Here is a 17471-nt window from a genome sequence, read left to right as displayed (position 1 = left end):
ACTTAGTCCTTGAAGTAATGTTTTATAATCTTGCAGGCAATACTGAAGAGTCCTACTGCACTTTTATTGCTTTCATGTCTCCATTGTAGCTAATACTTTTTGTCTTCACCCCTACTGAAAAGTGCATTGCTCTGACAGTGACAATAAAAACAGACATTGGTGTGTCAGTGTTGTGAATATGTACACTGTCTCGTTATCTGCAACACAATTCTTAGCATGTCTTCTGCCATTTATTTTACATGCCCTTAAAGTAACCTCGGTAGAGGCTGAATTCTTTACAGCTTGTGAACAGGGTGCATAAAAGAGTGGCTGCTATCCACGCACTGCAGTCAACAGGAGAGGCAAAGAAAATGGAGTTGAGACACAATGCCCCTCTGACCCAAATCACAAAACAAGCACAGCTAAACTAACATCATAATTTGTGCCACTAGAGGTCACAGCAAACTTAGTACCTGCCCTCAGCAAAAGGAAATCAGAGAAATAAATTTCAGAGACAATTATTTTCCTACTCTCTTTTCAGGACAGCACTGCTACTTCCAGACAATTTATAATAGGTTGGCTGCCATAGCCTCGGAAGGATCATGTTGGGAGAAAATGAAAAATGAAAGATGTATGCACCTTCTATTTCAGAACTAGAATGCCTAATTGCAATAAGAAAAACGTACAGTGTTAATTGGGATGCTTTGGTATTTGGCCTTTATTATGCAACTTGAATAACTCAGAACTATAATGGAAAAATTGATCAAAAGACAGTTTTCTTCATGTCTTCATAGCAGTTTTAATTTTGACCTTAACTTAACTCTCTGGCTTTACTATAATGAAATGTGACCAGGCTGTTTTTCTGTAATATTTGAGTTTAATTATTATGGAAATCTGATGCAAAATAGGACCATTCTGTGTACTTTAAAGTAGGCTTAAAAAAAACCAAAAAAAACCAAAAAAACCAAAACCACGTTCTATTAAAAGGTGAACCTTGAAGTTTAATTGTTTCTATTTGTTTTCTGCCATTCCTCCATGCAGTCTGGCAGGACCTGCAATAAATTAATAATATGTTTTCAGTTAATGGAAGCTCAGTATTTGAAAACTGACTTAATTTTTCCTTTGAATCACAAAATAATTTGGGATGGAGTTGGTTAACACTCTGTATCTACTGCACACCAAAATTTCTGTGTAAGCAGAAGTTACAAGATGAAAACATCATACCTTGAGAAGAGACTACATTTTTCTGTGGAGCAGAAGCAAGCAACTCCTATTCTTGAGGTTGCCTAACTCGCCCTTAAGGCCGCGGATTTAGAGAGGTCTGAGTACTGTGCAGCACCACAAAAAAGTCACTGGACAAATGAAAGAACCTAAACATAGAGGGTGTTCTTGATAAGCTTATAAAAACTAGCTCCTCAATAGGGAATTAAGCTTGGTTTTATTTGGCACTTTTAAATTTGTTTTTTAATGTTCATTTCAGTAAACCCTTATTGTCTGCCTCACACTTGATTGCTAAATATATGTCTTTCTTCTTCCCCACACCAAAGAGATTTTAACTGTCAGATAAAAAAAAAAAAACAGGAGAAGACTCCTCACACATTCAAAATATGTAAATATTTTATACAGAGATCAATATAAAATAATAATCAATCAGTCTAGATTAAGGGAAAGCCAAAGATGATAAACTTCCTGCCCCACTACTGATTTTTTAGAAAGAGGTATTGTCCATTCTCTTGTGCCCAGCCTTTTTTTTTTGAGGAGAAAAACAGCTGACTTCCTCAGAAAGGAAATTATTTCCTTTTCTGATTTGAGAAAATGAGAAGAGTAAGAATTTTAAAGGTGAAATTTGGAGCTATAAAGTTCTGCTGCTTGTTCAAAATTTAGAATAGTATGTGGGCTGACACTGATTGACAGGATTTTTGTTTCATTTGGTGAATTTTCAACTTTCAAAATTGATAAAGTTAAAGGAAGAATGGAAATGCATTCCCTAGGAGATATTAACATGGGATGAATGAGGCAGATTCTTTTAGGAGCTATCTACATGTTGTTGCTCCTATGCATGTGAGCTTTTTGCAAAGAATTGTAGCTCATTCCAAAACAAAGATATAAGCTTCCCTCTTCCACTTTCTTCCTCTCAACATTTTCCCTGACATATATATTCTATATATGCAAATGCACTCGCATATGTTAAACCCACGTCTGCATTTCTGAGTTAGGTATTCATGAAGTAACTCTCACTGCATGCAGAAACAGATCCAGATTGTTTGTAAATCCAAACAGATGACACTCAAGAAGTCTTGTGCTGGGGAATTCTGCTTCAGTCACATGTTGCCTGCAGAATCATTTCCTTTTATTTCTCTTCAATTTGGATCTTACTGGCTTAATAAAATAAATTCTACTATTATATGAGAGACAGAAAACCAATTCTCTTCAATCTATTGTTTATTTAGGATTCAGCTCTTTTACAGGTAGAAAAGTAGAGCCCATTTTGCCATTCCCAGTGAGAAAATATTCCATAACTTTGATCATTCTTCTTGCCCTGAATTTACCTCTCTGAGCTTTTGCACAAGTCTTGAGATAGAACCAAGCTACACAAAGTTTTAAGGAGGCAGGTAAATGAGGGATTTATTATAAAGCATAATTCCATTCTTTTTTTCACCTCTGTCTTTTGAAATACTTTGATTTGGGTATTTTGATTGATGTTAAACAGTAAGTTGACATTTCTCATAGAGCTCTATTTTATAATCACATTTCCAAGGTGGTCTCAGAGTTGGCTTTCTCTTCAGGAAGTAAATACTTTTTTTCCCCCAGATGGAATTATTTCATATATGATGACTTTTACTTGAAGTTTTATTGTGCAGTCATTCACTTCATAAGTTTCTCACCTTAAGTTGTTCTCATTTGTTCTTGTCCATTCTGATCTGAAAAAAATAATTTTAGTAGAACATTTCTTCTGTTCCTCACCCTGTTTTCCAAATGTTAAGCACAACAAACCAAAGTGAAAATTGCCCAGTGGCCCTTCTCCACTCCTGCACTTTTCTTCCCTACTTCCCAATCAATTATTTATCTGTGCAGTGACATTGCTTTTATGAGAGGGCTGTTTCATTCCTTTCAAACCCTTATGTGAAGGCATTTTAGAAAAAACAAGTAGATTGCATGAAATGGATTATCTCTGTTCCTGTATCTGTTGGACCCCCTCAGAGAATTCTAGTAGGTCTGTAAGGGTGACTTCATTTTATGAAAATCATGATGTTTCCTTTATGGTCATTTTCATAGCACCTCTAAAAGATGTCAAGCCAGTTGTTACATGTCTCTCCTGCCTAAATCTAGGGTTTCATTTCATTTCTTTAACCTAAATATTTCCTAAAAAAAGTCATGACTGTTTTGTAATACTCTGATCTTCTCACTATGTTTATTATACTTGTTCAGTCCAAATAGGATAATTAAGGTTCTTTTAAACAGTTAAGGTTTCTTCTTCATATTTGAAGTCTCTCTGATCTGCCTACAGTAGAAACTGTTGCCTTTTTCACATGGGCAGTAAAGAAGAGTCAGTATTGCACCTTTCCCATTTAAGCTCAGAATTTTCATCCATGTGGATTCTAACTTGCTTATTGAGTTGTTTATCTGCTCACTGAACTTGATTTTAATCTCTGTTTTAAAATGCAACAATCAAATACTTAATGTATTTCTAGACTCTGTTTAGACATGTAGTTTAACACACTAGCCCTTTTGTCTTTAAGCAGGATGTTTGTTCAGATCACCAGGCTGTGGGCTTAGTGAAGAAGAAAAAAGTGGGTTTTGTGATGATTATTGGTTCTACTGTCTTTGTGATATAATAATTCAGTCATCACACTTATTGCAGAGAATTGGAAAACAAGCATTCCTTGCAATAGAAAACCCTCACCTTGTTCTCCAGTAACACGTATCACCTAAGACCAAGTCTTGAAGCAAAGGTGGATTTACATTTTGGTGGAAGTAGGCTTATTTTGTGATGAAGCTGTACTATGAAGACTATCAGACTGATGGACCCAAAATAAAATTTGTGATTGAGTGATGTTTTTTCAGAGCATTTAGCCAACAAAAGCCCTAGATTACAGCATTCAGTTCCAGTGCTTGCTTACATATATTGCACTTTACCCCATGGCTGATAAGAGCAAGATGCATGAGCACTCCCTGAAGCAAACAAATTTTTCTATTTACAGCATAGATACAGTCATCAGTGTTCCACAGAATCAGGTTCTCTGCTTTTTTGCTTCTCTTTCTTTACTGTGCTTTGAAATGACTGGGGCCGCTTTTCTTATGCATGATACCATAATCTATGTTGTCTTTATACACTAATTTTTCTCTGAATACATTTTCTAAATAGGGCCCTGTGGGGGACTTATCTAAGTGGAGGCTTGTTTTGTGCATTTTGAATGATCTTACTTATGCCTAATATGCTCAGAACAGACAAAGTAACATTGCTTTTGATATATCCAGTAGCAAAGCTTTACTTGCTTACATAATTGACACAAATAGAGGCAGCAATGGTTTCTAAAGGACCAGAAGTTTCCAAGAGGGGATTCTGTGTTTGCTTGTTTGTTTGTTTTCGCTTTAGACTTTGTCTAAACTCCCTATTAATATCTGTTGAAAATTTTTCCTATCATCATCAATTAAATTCAAGTTTAGCCTCCAATTTCCTGTTGTATTTTTGAAAACCTAATTTATTGTGCTTCACTTGCCCATTTAGCAAATGAATGCACCATACCAATGCCCAGATTCTTTGCATATATTTGTTTATTACTAGAATATAATGCAAATAGTAATGATGACATTTTTTGTTTTACACAAAATGATAAATTTGATGGTTCAGAATTTTTAATGCATTGTTTTTGCTGTTTAGAAAACAAAATTAAGGCAAAAAGAAAAGTGCCATTCAATTAGTTTTTTCATAGAGGGACAAAAGTGTCATGATGTGATCTTGAGGTGGACTTTTCCTTGTCTTGCACCAATAATTTCATGGAAATAGCTGATGTTGCTGAACGTAAAACACTTGTTTCTGTCCAGTATCTATGCCAGACATCTCTCATATTCTTCTGTAAACACATTTCTAGCGTTCTCTTCTGGTCCTCCTGTAATTTAAAACTTTATTCATACTCGTACCCTGAATGGTCCAATGATAATGTGTTGATGTTTATCAAATTCATTGTCTCTTACATGACAATCTCTGCAGAAGAAATTGCTTCAGAAATTGCTTTTAGATGGTACTGATTTTCTTTGTGTATCTCTCCCCTTGGGTGATCAAACATTACAGATGCTGTGAATTAATTTGGTGCTCTGCTGTGTGTACAACCACTGTGATACTACAGCACTGCTTTAACATTATTTTTTCTTCATCACAGCGTGAATGGAAAAACCCAAACTATTTTTAAAAACCTCAGGAATAGAGTAAGAATAAAAACATGCAGTAGATATGAATCATGTGTTCTTACAAAAGTAACTATCCTTGAAGTTAGAGGAAAGCTAAAGGGAGGGACTTTAAAGCTTTTTTCCATGTTAAAGTTGCTGGACTAGTCTTTAGTTACTGATTCAAGCTAAATATTTCTATACATCAAAAATTGGGCAATAGTAATATGAAGAACAAAATGATACTTAAGGCAGCTCTGTGTGAGCTGATCTGTTTTCAGGTGTTCACCTGGCACACATTAATGCTGGGCTATGTAGTGCTGCATGAAAATTACACTCCCTCATTTTGAATGAGTTTATACTTCTAACCCCAGGAGCAGGAAGGCATGGTCATGGTCATCTTGCTTTCATCACCTACATACTCACAACCACTGCTGGGGAATGTCTTTGTGATAATGCATTGCTGAGTGTCTCCTTGGGCATAATTTTTTCTTTGCAGTAGAAATACGAGTTATGACCTTCCTGGCATTTCTCTGCCTTACTACAGATCACAATCTATTCTGTTTAATCTCTCACTCTCCTTTTGACTTCCTGCACTTTGTCCTCACTCTAGTAATGAAGGCTGCCATCGGCCTCTGCATGTGAAAGAGATAATAAGAAGCAATGAACCCCATGAAGATATTACTTTTACACTTCCAAAGTGAAGATTTGCTAGCATTTGTGCCTAGTCTTTGGCTCACCTCTGTCCTACATTTAATGGAATCCTCCTCAACTGATTGATTGCCTTTAAAACTTGAATTTTCTCATCTGAATAGGAAGTCACAAACTATGATCTCCTAAGGGCAAAGTTTTTCCAAACATTAAAAGATGCATAGACACATAGATGTGTATATATATTCTTGTCCTTTCCACACTAATGACAGACCAACCAAATTGCCAGAGTACATCAAATCAAAACATAAATGTTAAAGGCATCTCATAGTTGCATCAAGATAAAACAGAATCTGTTCTATTTTGTGTCATCTTCTAGGGTTTCCATAATGAATTACCACCTTCATTGTCCCAATTTTTTCTCAAATTGTTCAAAATGAAAGGTACATTTCAACATTCAATGAACTACAGTGCTCCATTTAAAGTCTCAAGGTCTCAGAGATTAAGACATCATTTCTGCATGACTCATATAATTCTAAGTAAGTAAGAATACTTTTTACACACTATGATAAAACAGAAAAAAGAGGAATGCATTGTCAAAAAATATGTTTGACTGAGTCTGAGTACAACCATATTAAGAATAAAAATGAACAGGAAAATATTAAATATGCTTGCCCTGAAGGAAATCCTTATTGCTAGATTTTTTTTCAAGAGGATTTTCTGTTTGTATTTGATAAGATGATGGTAAAACTATACAATCTTTTCCAAGAATTTCCTCTCTGTACATTTAAGAACCACATTGAAAATTGGCAAGTCTATGCTTTAATGCTTTGCTAAATCTGTATCAAAATCAGAGACTCGCTTGTACGTGCAATCCACTTCCTTTTGCCCTGAGGAGACGAAAATAAACAAAACTCTATGCATTTAGATTTCTGTTTGTTTTCAATTTTCAGTACTAATAATTGTCTATTCTTCTCTGTCCATTTGTCCTTTAGGAGTCTGACTTGATCGAAACATTGTTCCCTCCATCCTTGTTCCTTGTAAGTTAAAGATGGATCAGCACTATTCTTAAATTTTTGAATACTCTATTCTATTGCTTCCTTTTCATTTTAGTAAGACAAATGCTTATAGATCAGGATTTTTTTTAAAACTGTCTCTTTAATTTCTGATCATAATTCTATATAGTAGAGAAACAAATACAACCAAATTAATGCTACACAGGCTGGATTCTTTTAAGTTCTAATTTTGCAGAACTGAAAATAATTATGGGTAACTATCTAGAATCTGAAGCTGTCTGGAATAATGATACCTTTTAAAAGAATATTTTCCTAGTAAATGTCAAAAATCTGCATTCTGAGGTATGACAATAAGAGCGCTTAAACACTCTCTTGTGCATTCAACCCCAAGAAATCTGAAGAATTTGAAGGTAAAGGAAAAGCAGAAATTAAAAAATAACCAGCATGGTTGAGAAGAGCAGGGGAACAGTTATAAAAGGATCAGAACAATAAAGAGGGACAAATTATAAGACTATGTATTGTTTTTAAATTTTCTTTTAGGTATTTGCTAAGTCTGTTAGCTTTTTATCAAGTTGATAATAAAGTTTGAAAGAATCCTAATACTGCTGTAGATTCATTTCTGGACTGAGTTGAACTATACAATCAAAAAAGGGAAAGATTTTTCAATAAATTTTGATTTTGAGAAGACAAGATGACACTGTCATAATGAAAGGCCATTCAATGTTTTCTATTTCAACAATATTCCAGAATGTTCAACACCAGTGGCTATATATCAATATAGCAAAAATCAGGATACAAAGAGGATTTCTATCTAAAGTGATTTAAACATCTTTATGATTTTAAAAAGATTTGCAATTAAGTAAAACCTATTTTTAATAACTTTAGAAACAATGAATAACAAATAATATCTGTATTCCTAGTGGATGTCAAACCATGAAGTCCTGTTCTGATGTTCAGATAGGATAGGCACAAGGAGACCTGAAATAAGAGAAATATTCAATCCAGTGAATAGATCAAGATTTTCAATATTCTCAGACAATTAAGACTCATTTGCCTTGTGTTTAGTGCTGAAGAGATAAGTTTGGAAGGTAGGCTGAATATGCTAGGAGATAGCTTCTCCTTTCCTAGGATACAAAAATATCACTTACAGGACATCAGTGACAGAAATAAGGTTCACCTTTTCAACTCTGAAGCAATATAATATTTGTCACAGCTGAATGATATTTAGTGTGTTTGCAGTTTTTGATCTACTGGAATAATGTTAGGATCCCACTCCTGAAATAGTATTAGGGTGTTATTATTAATAGATGCTTTTTCTGAATGAAGGTGCAAACAAGTCCTTATGCCAAAGTCAATAGTATGGATTTTATTTACCAGTATGTGAGAGAGAGAGGGAAATCGAGAGAGACAGAGATTGTAGTCACCAGCATGTGAGTTTCAGCAGCCTCCAGTTGGCTCTTCTTCTGGTCTTCTCAGTGGTGGGGGTCCCCAGACTGTTCTTCTGAAAGTGCCACTTTTATACTGTCCACATCCCAGGTATCCAGAGTCCTACATGAAGTATTCACAACTTGATATGGGCTATGTGTAAGCAGTTGCTTCCTTTCCTACAGTTTGCCATGGTGGGAATTTTTGTATGAATGTATCTGCAAGATCTGCTTCATGAGGCCTGACATCTTCCTCTTGTTGTGTCTGAGCTTTTCCTACAGTCTGCACAGTGGAATCTTGTCCAGTGTTCTAATTCCAAACCTTTCACCTCCATATAAGCCTGAAATTAACACTTTCCTGTTTGCCATCTGAGACTGCTGGAGTAGCTTTTCTTGTGGGAACTTCCGTCTTTGTCAGTGTTTGAGACAATTCATTGCATTTTTTAAGTGTAAGAGTGACAGCTACCTCTAGCACCTTGCCAATGTGCTTCAGTTTCCATGAAGATTTTTTTGTCCAAAGGCATGAGAGAATCATTATTTTTTGTTGTTGTTGTTTTCTACCCTGATCTACTTTTTCTTATGCCACCCTTCCAATTTCTTCTTCTCCTCTGTTTTTACTCTGTAGAAGCAGTACAAGATCCTGTTATGCAGCAGTCTCAATCACCAGCGTCTCTATAATTTTCATGTCTCAAACAGAACCAAGAGTGACAATGTACTTCAGAGAAAGTTCAAAAATTACAAAGGGTAGGTTTGCAATGTCTGGTCTTAATTCAGCATCTTAGTCTGTTTTATTTTGATCAGCTCCACCTCCTTAATTTGCTTAGCTTTAGTACCTTAACTTACTTTCTCAAATATCCTAGAAGGATGACTTTTCTCCTATTTTGAATCACAGCAGCATTGAAATTCATGGTTTTACAAACATCCTTTATAAAGAAAATGAAGAAAATCTCTTGAAACTTTCACCGAATTCTCAGGCAATAGTGCTGAAATATTTATCCCTGCATTTTCCCTGTATCATTCAGCAGGCTTTTTCTAACAAAACATAGGCTTTATTCAATAAAGATTGCTAAGACACTACAGAAAAATTAAAATAGTCTGTTAGGAGTTGCTGGTCATAATTGCCAGGTAAAGGGAGCATAGATAACTCTTACATTTTTGCTAGTTAACTGCCTCCTACAATAATTTAAGACACATAGTAAATATACTGTGTCAAGAGCACCATTTGTCATGAAACATTGTGGAGAGGAGGACTTACTAAAGGCAATAGATTAACTCATGTCAGGTTTTTTGAGGCATAGATATTTAATTTAATTGCCTTGTCCTCATGAAGACTTATAATCAAATCTCTGTTACAGTCCTCTTCTAATGGGAGGAAAATCCCAAAATTTTGGGTTTTGTACTTTATTTGTGTTTTGGTCTTCCCTAGAACTGTTCATGGCAGTTTAAATAGGTGATTTGTTTTTCCATTGAATCCCCATGATTTATTTTCAGCTTGGATTGAGTTTCTTAGCCTGTAGATTAACTGTAGGACAAAAAAAAAAAAAAGCTTGGATTAGCTTTGATTATTTTTTAAATCTCTTCTTATCAGCTAGTTCTACTTTTCTTACATCATAGATCATATTAAAAAAACCCACAGGTATTGTAGATTAAAATCTAAACTCACATGCCAAAAAAAAATTAAGATGTTTTTGTCTTTTTCCATATAATTCATTGTTCTGCAATATTGTAGATCTTATTGTAGAACTAATTTTGCTCTTGTCAAATCTTAGGAACAAATTGGATTTTGAAAATTTTTAAAAATAATTTTACATAAGGCATTCATATATCTTTTTTTCTTCAAACAGTAAAAATATTAGAAAACTAGGACTATTTTTTTCCCTTTTCATCATCTTTTGCTTCTTCTGAAAACTGTTCTTGGGTTAAGGTACAAAGCATATTTTTAACATGGCATTTTTTTGACAGTGAATACACTGTATCATTAACACTTTATCAAAAGCATCCGTCTATAAATTTTTTAAGAGTTAAAGAAGTAAAGTTCAAAGTCCGTGGACTTTTTTGGCATTTTATTTAATTTTCCTGATTCCTTGAGAATTCAGAATGGAAATATTTGCATGTAAAAATATAAAATTATTTCTGAGACACTAAAGTCTTATTTCCACAACACTTTCAATTTTTTTTCTTTGAAAATATGTATTTGCTAATCAAACCAATCTGAAATACATCTTGAAAACATTTTTTTTTTGTCGATTGTTTACCCATCTCTGCCAAGATGAATAGTCAGTTTGAAATTAAAAGCTCAGTTTACACACTTGGAAGAATGAAGTGTATTATAAGAAGACACCTATGGGAGTTTTTCTGAATTATCAAAGCTCAGTCTTTGGTGTCTATTTTTTTTTTTCAACCTGTGCTCTGATATTATATCTTTCTTTGTACATTGGTGTCAGTTCTCACTTTGTTCTTTTGACTGTTCTGTGCAACAACCTGGACCCATTTTTGTACTACATATAAAGTAATATAGCCTGACCCATTTCACTGCAAGGTGAATGACATGAGGATTTTCTTTCATTTGTCCATTTATTCATGCTCTTCTTTGCTTCCTTGTTTGCACTCTGAATGTATTGGAAAAATCAAGCAGGTGACATTTTCAAAAAGTCAAAAATTTGATGAATATATAATAGCAACAGTAATTCTTTCATTACATCACCACCAGCCATGTTCATATTTTATTTAGCTATCAGAGGACGTAATCAATTATCCCATTTAGAAGACATGTACATATTGAAGTCCAGTCTCTCTTCATTTTATTTTCCCTGGTTTGATCTCCACAAATAACCGATAATCATAGAGTCATTTGGGTAGAAAAAGAAGTTTGTGATTATCAGATCTAATCATTAATCCTGCACTGCCTAGTCCACCACTAAACTGCACCCCAATAGCCACATCTATGTGTCTTTTTAATACTTTCAGGAATGGTGACTCTATCACTTCCCTGGGCATCCTGTTCCAATCCTCAGCAGTCATTTCTGTGTGGAATTTTTTTCTACTACTCAATCTAAACATTCCCTTGAGCAGCCATATGTCATTTCCTCTTGTCCTCTAGCTTGTTATCTGAGAGAAGAGACCAAACCCCACCTTTTGACAGCCTTCTTTCCGGTAGTTGTAAGGAGTAGTAGTAGTAATAATAATAATAATAATAATAATAATAATAATAATAATAATAATAATAATAATATCCTTCTTTCTTCTAGGCTAAGCAACTCCAGCTCCTTCAGCTGCTCCTCATAAGACTTGTACTCCTGATCCTTCACCAGCTCTGTCCAGAAAAGTGCCAGCACGTCAACACCTTTCTTTCAGTCAGGGACCCAGAATGAACATTTTCAGGACTCCAGGTGTGGTCTCACCCTATTAACAAAAGCTAGTGAATGTAATGCAGACATTCCTTAGTTTGGTTTAAATAGTTTAGAGAAACAGGTTAAAACTGAAGATTAATTCTAAATTTGATCCCCATACACAAATTTGGGAATTACTCTCAACTAACTTGGGAACACTGGGAAAATTGAGGAGTGAATAACTACTGTAACACTTTGACTTTCTCTAATGTTCTTTACAGATCAATTCTCAAGCCTCTAAGAAAAGCTTTGTCCTAAAGGCTGATGTGCAAGAGAAAAAGGAATCATGAATACACTGTAGCTAAATAAAATCATGGAGGAAATTGTGACAAAAAAGAATAGTGGAAAATTTTCCTGAGATTTCAAAAATCATTTTAAGCTGTGTAAGAATTGATTTCTGGTTCAGAACCTTTTTTCTTGAACTCATTAACTTGGGAGAAAGTGAACCATGGGTCTTGAGAGTGATTTTATAAAATTGTAATGAATATGAACAAAAATCCCACAATAAAACAGATTGTTTTTCAAAAAAGACATGTCAAGTTTTCTGTATTCAAAGATTGGTGACAGTCATGAGAACACTATAGTGATAACTAAATACTAGAAGTAGAGGGGTACGTTGATATAATAAATCCTTCTGAGCAATGTAGGTTGATTCCTATTAGCAGTGCACAGAATTATTTTCTTTTTGCTGTAGTTTCTGAGATAAACCAAGTATTTTTTGTTATTACTTTAATTGTCCTGTATATTACATTTTATATCTAAGTGACTGATTGATTGTGTTCTCTGTTCAGAGTGACATTACATTACCTTGGCTATTTCTTAAAAAAACCACTTTTGCTTTTTTGGTTTAGATTAGAAAAAAAAAATCAGTTCTTTCTGTATAATTTCTGAGTAATAGAATATCTTGTGACAAAAGCTGTGATAACAGGTTTTATCTATACTGCCATACAAACCTAATTATAAATACATTAGGGAAATGAGGGCTACTGTTCATGAACCTCAAGAATGGTGATGTGAAAAGAAAAATGCAGGAGGAAACTGGTAATGGTTTTGCCCAAATATTTGCTATTCCCTTGCTATAAGAGTCTAGGGTAGATTTTTCCAATAGGAAAAGTAGTCCTGGGAAGCCTGGATAGCCTTAAAATTGAGCTTGAGGTCAACAAATTCCCCAAAGTGATTTTATAAATCAGTCTTACTGGAGCAGATTTCAAAGACTCAGGTGTTCTGGAATACTAGAACTTCATTTTCCCAACAAACTATTTAGCTAATTACTCTCTTTTTAACAGAGATTTTTTTATTATTGCAGTAATATGGGAAGTGAACAACACCACAGAAATTGTCCTGTATATCTATTTAAAATATATAAATATATCCCACAAATACTATTTAAAAAATTGGGAGACAGAAAATGAGATGATGCAACAAAGGTATTTTGTAATCTCAGTTTTGGAGCTTACTTTATCTAAATTCTGTTAATAATGCAGTTCTCAGTGATCCTGAATGTCATCACTGTTACTTTGATAACTAAGATTGACAGTTCTAACAAAAAAGCTGAGAGATGCATGCTTAATGAGACTGAACTTTTCCCATCTCTGGAGGTATTCCTCTTCAGGTCAGGACCTAGACACATGGATGGGTTAGTCCAAGAGTGTTTGCATTATTATTTCTAATAGAATATTCATTCTCTGGATTTACTAGTGCAGAAATTATTCTTCCAAGTTTTCAATCTGGCAAACCTCATTAGTACTAAAGATTTCTAGTATGTATAGGAAAAAAAAAATAAACTTTTTGCTATCATTTACCTTCTTGGTAATGTAAGACAGAACAAGGTAAATACTGAAGAACAAGAATATCCTCCCAAAAACTTTTTCATGATAATTGCAGCTAGAATTGATAAGAGACTCCTAAAATCCTCCTGTTCCTTCCTGGTCAATCCTGCATCTACATCCTGGCAGAATTCTCACACATACAAACAATTAAATCTCTCTTTTTAATTATTAGAGACCAACCAGTGACCTATGATATTATTTATCCACCCAGTCCTACACTATGATTCCCACAATTGCCACCTTCTAGCTCTTGAGGGTCTGAGCAACACATTCTGCTCCCACAACTTTTACAATTTACTTTCATGCATTTTGTAAAGCACCCCTGAGTCACTGCATGCTTTATTCAATTTACAGTGGCCTCAGCACAAACTTACTCTGTGAAAATACATTGAAACTGTTCATTGTACATTTACCTGCTTGAGGAGAACAGTTTAACAAAAAATATTTTGAAAAAGCAATTAAATACATAAATTCCGGTTGAGTTCTGTCTTAACATGTATGTTTTTTATCCCTGAAATGTCTATAGTAGACAGAATGAAATCAGACATAAAAATCACATCTAAATTCATTCTTTCTCTGTATTAATTTTATTGACCTAGGACTGTTTAAGAAGGGGTATGGATGCACATCTCTTAAAAGCCTAAGAAGTTTGAGGCGGCTGGTTGCAGCCACAACTAGAAAACTAGGAGAAAAAATATTTCACTGATCTCTGAGGCTTCTGCAATGGAATGAAATTGGTTGACTGGTGTTGTCCTAACTAATCCTAGTAAACCTCTTCTATTCTTAGTACTGAGAGCACTGTGGGAGGCAAACAGCTGCAGTGAATTTACCTGTGTGACCTGGCAGTCAATTTTCAACAGAAAATCAGAGCAAGTATTTTCAAGTACCCTCAAGGTAAACAATAATAATCACAGGTACTTGGCATCAGCTTACTGGCTTCATCTCTTCCAGTATCCTGTTGTAGCTGTGACCAGAATCCCCTGTTTAAAGCCAGACAAGAGAAGAATGAGACAGAATTTGTGAATCCATATTGAATTGCAGAGAGAAATGTCCTTACTGATCTAAGGTAGTGCCTGGCTAAATCTAAAATATATAGTATCTGACTGGGTTTATTTTTATCTCACCTGCTGACAAATCCTTTCTCCTTCCATCACAAAGTACTACAAGTGTAGTATTAAAAAGGACACAGATTCATCTTGTCTGCTATCTTTCTGTGAGTCATCTTTATGTATATGCTACTTTCTGATGAAACTGCAGTATGTGTAACAGTCCAGTGGCAGTGGATAAAATCATTCAGTGCTGCTATGTGCCATACTTATTTATGTGCAAGAGTATTTTCATGTGTAAGCAACACCACACAAATTGCTTCTCCTAAGAAGTAGGACATTCACTCCATTTACACTTCAGCATAGGAGTAATGAGACATTGGCATAATGGACTAAATTATTCCTGTAAGTTGGGTTACCTCAGGATGTCTTATGGGCTCTTTGTAATTGTCTTATTGCATCTTTTTTTTCCTTCCTTCCTTCCTTCCTTCCTTCCTTCCTTCCTTCCTTCCTTCCTTCCTTCCTTCCTTCCTTCCTTCCTTCCTTCCTTCCTTCCTTCCTTCCTTCCTTCCTTCCTTCCTTCCTTCCTTCCTTCCTCCCCTTCCTCCTCCCTCCCTCCCTCCCTCCCTCGCCTCTCTTTTTGCTTATGGACTATGAGAAGTGCAGTTGTAAAAACTAAACTACCTCTGTCTTAGTGTGGACTGTGCCAGATGCTTCCTAGTTTTCCATCTCATTCCACTGGGGAGAGAAAAAAGGTAAAACAGTCCTGTAAGATAGCAGTAGCCTCATTGTAGTGATGCCTTAAGTTTTAGCTTTCATATTTTCCAGAGTCTGTACTGCATTAGTACATAACTCTGAATTTCATATAAAGTGCAAGGAAGTTCTCTTCACAATTTAATTAGACAAAACAATCATTTTTCAGCCGAGGAATCAAGGACATCATTGCAGCTTTGAGCCCAAAAATTATAAACAACAGCAAATTGAGGAAAGCAATCTGGGAGGATGGGACTTCAAAATCTGAAGCTGTCATTGGAAAATCAACCCCAATATGTAAATGGACCAAAACTTATAGAAGTGTGAAAACTTGTGAGGCAGTGTCCATCTTGTGTGTAGCCTTGTACTCTTGTACAGGCTCTTGAACTGCCCAAGGTGTATCTTTTGAAGGCCTTTTTAAATAAATACCTGCTTTAACACTGTCTAGCCTCTGTTCTAGGTAGCCTCTGAAGGCTTCAGTAGCTTTCCACTGTATTTATTCTTTCAATTATCCTATTATGGATTCCTTAGACTTTGCTGGTTTTATCTGAAAATTACAGGGATTTACACTGTCTTTATTTGTTGTGCAATGTGCAATTAGAATGTTAGATTTTGATAAAATCAAGGTCAAATCTAAAAAGAGTAAAGCATGATGGAAATCAGCTGAAGAATGTAGACTTCAGTGTCAGCCTACATACAGCCTGCAGTCTGTGCTGCATCTGGATTTGCAGCGGTGCCAGTTAAATAAAATGGTTTAAAAACTCAAGAATGGATTGCAATTGTCTGCCGCTTCTCACCTGCACAATTGTAGCTCATGTTCACTCCTAAATAATTCCTTTAAACATATCTCTAAATCAACTACTGAAAATCAGTGAGTTGGTGAAGGAGGGGAAGGTAACTCTTAAGGAACAAATACAGGAAATGATGTTATGGAGTTCCATGGAAACTGAATGTCTCCATGAGCCATGAACAGCAATACTGGGCAAGACCTGGGTACCACTTCCTTCATCCATTCTGTTCTCAAGTCTTCTCAGTTCTGGCCATCCCGCTGCCCTCCTCTCCCCTCCCTTGCCTCCTCAATTTCCCTTTATTGTCTTCATTTCTTGAGAGGGCATTTAAATATTTTTCACATTTTCCAATGTTTCCTAACTATTCTTGAACCTTTGATGATATAGAACAAAATAAACTTTCTGGTTTTTGAGTCAATATTGACTAATTTCTGTGGACACTGTGTGACATTTTCTCTGCATGTCTGCATGCCAGCTCCCCATATGTGACAGGAGGTGCTCACATATTAAAAATCTCATCTGTCCTGCTGACAACCTATTTGTGCTGTATCTGTTACTGCTGAGCTTACTGCTTTGTCTTTGTGAGCCATTATTCTCTTTGATTCCTGTTGCTAAGAAGTGGCTGTAGTAACCAAGCTGTTTATGTACTTGTGCTTCGAAAGGGAATCAGAACTGTTAAAAGTCTTTATTGCTTAAATCCTCCTGTGTAATATCATTCATGTCCCCTCATAATAGTGAGGATTATGGGATCTAATCATAACTCTATGGGCATGAATCTCAACCTTGATATATCTTGTAGCTCTGCTGCATAATGTCTAAGAAGCATTCAGCTCCTGCTGTGCTCAACATCTGAGTAAAAAGAGAAGTCTTCCCATAACTCATACTTCTATTGTTATCATTATTGATATTAAGACTTCATTATTTTAATGCTCAGGTAATTATTTTTTTCATTATATTGCTGCTCAATATGCAGTTTCTGTCATCATGGAATTAATGTTTTTTAATCAAATAAGGGAAATGAGAAATTCTTTCTCATCTGCTGATTTTGGTATAATTAAGTAGTATATTTGTCTTTGGATGTTTTACTGCAAAAATGTGGCAGGCAGTCAAGTGTACCATTTAGGAACATTAAATAATTCACTCCTCTGAAATTTTATCTAACAGCAGTCATTTTGAAACCCATTAGAATGGGCTTCATCAATAAATAAATA

This window comes from Camarhynchus parvulus, chromosome 2, assembly GCF_901933205.1.
Source record: "Camarhynchus parvulus chromosome 2, STF_HiC, whole genome shotgun sequence".
Lineage (NCBI taxonomy): Eukaryota > Metazoa > Chordata > Aves > Passeriformes > Thraupidae > Camarhynchus > Camarhynchus parvulus.
This window is presented reverse-complemented; position numbering follows the sequence as displayed.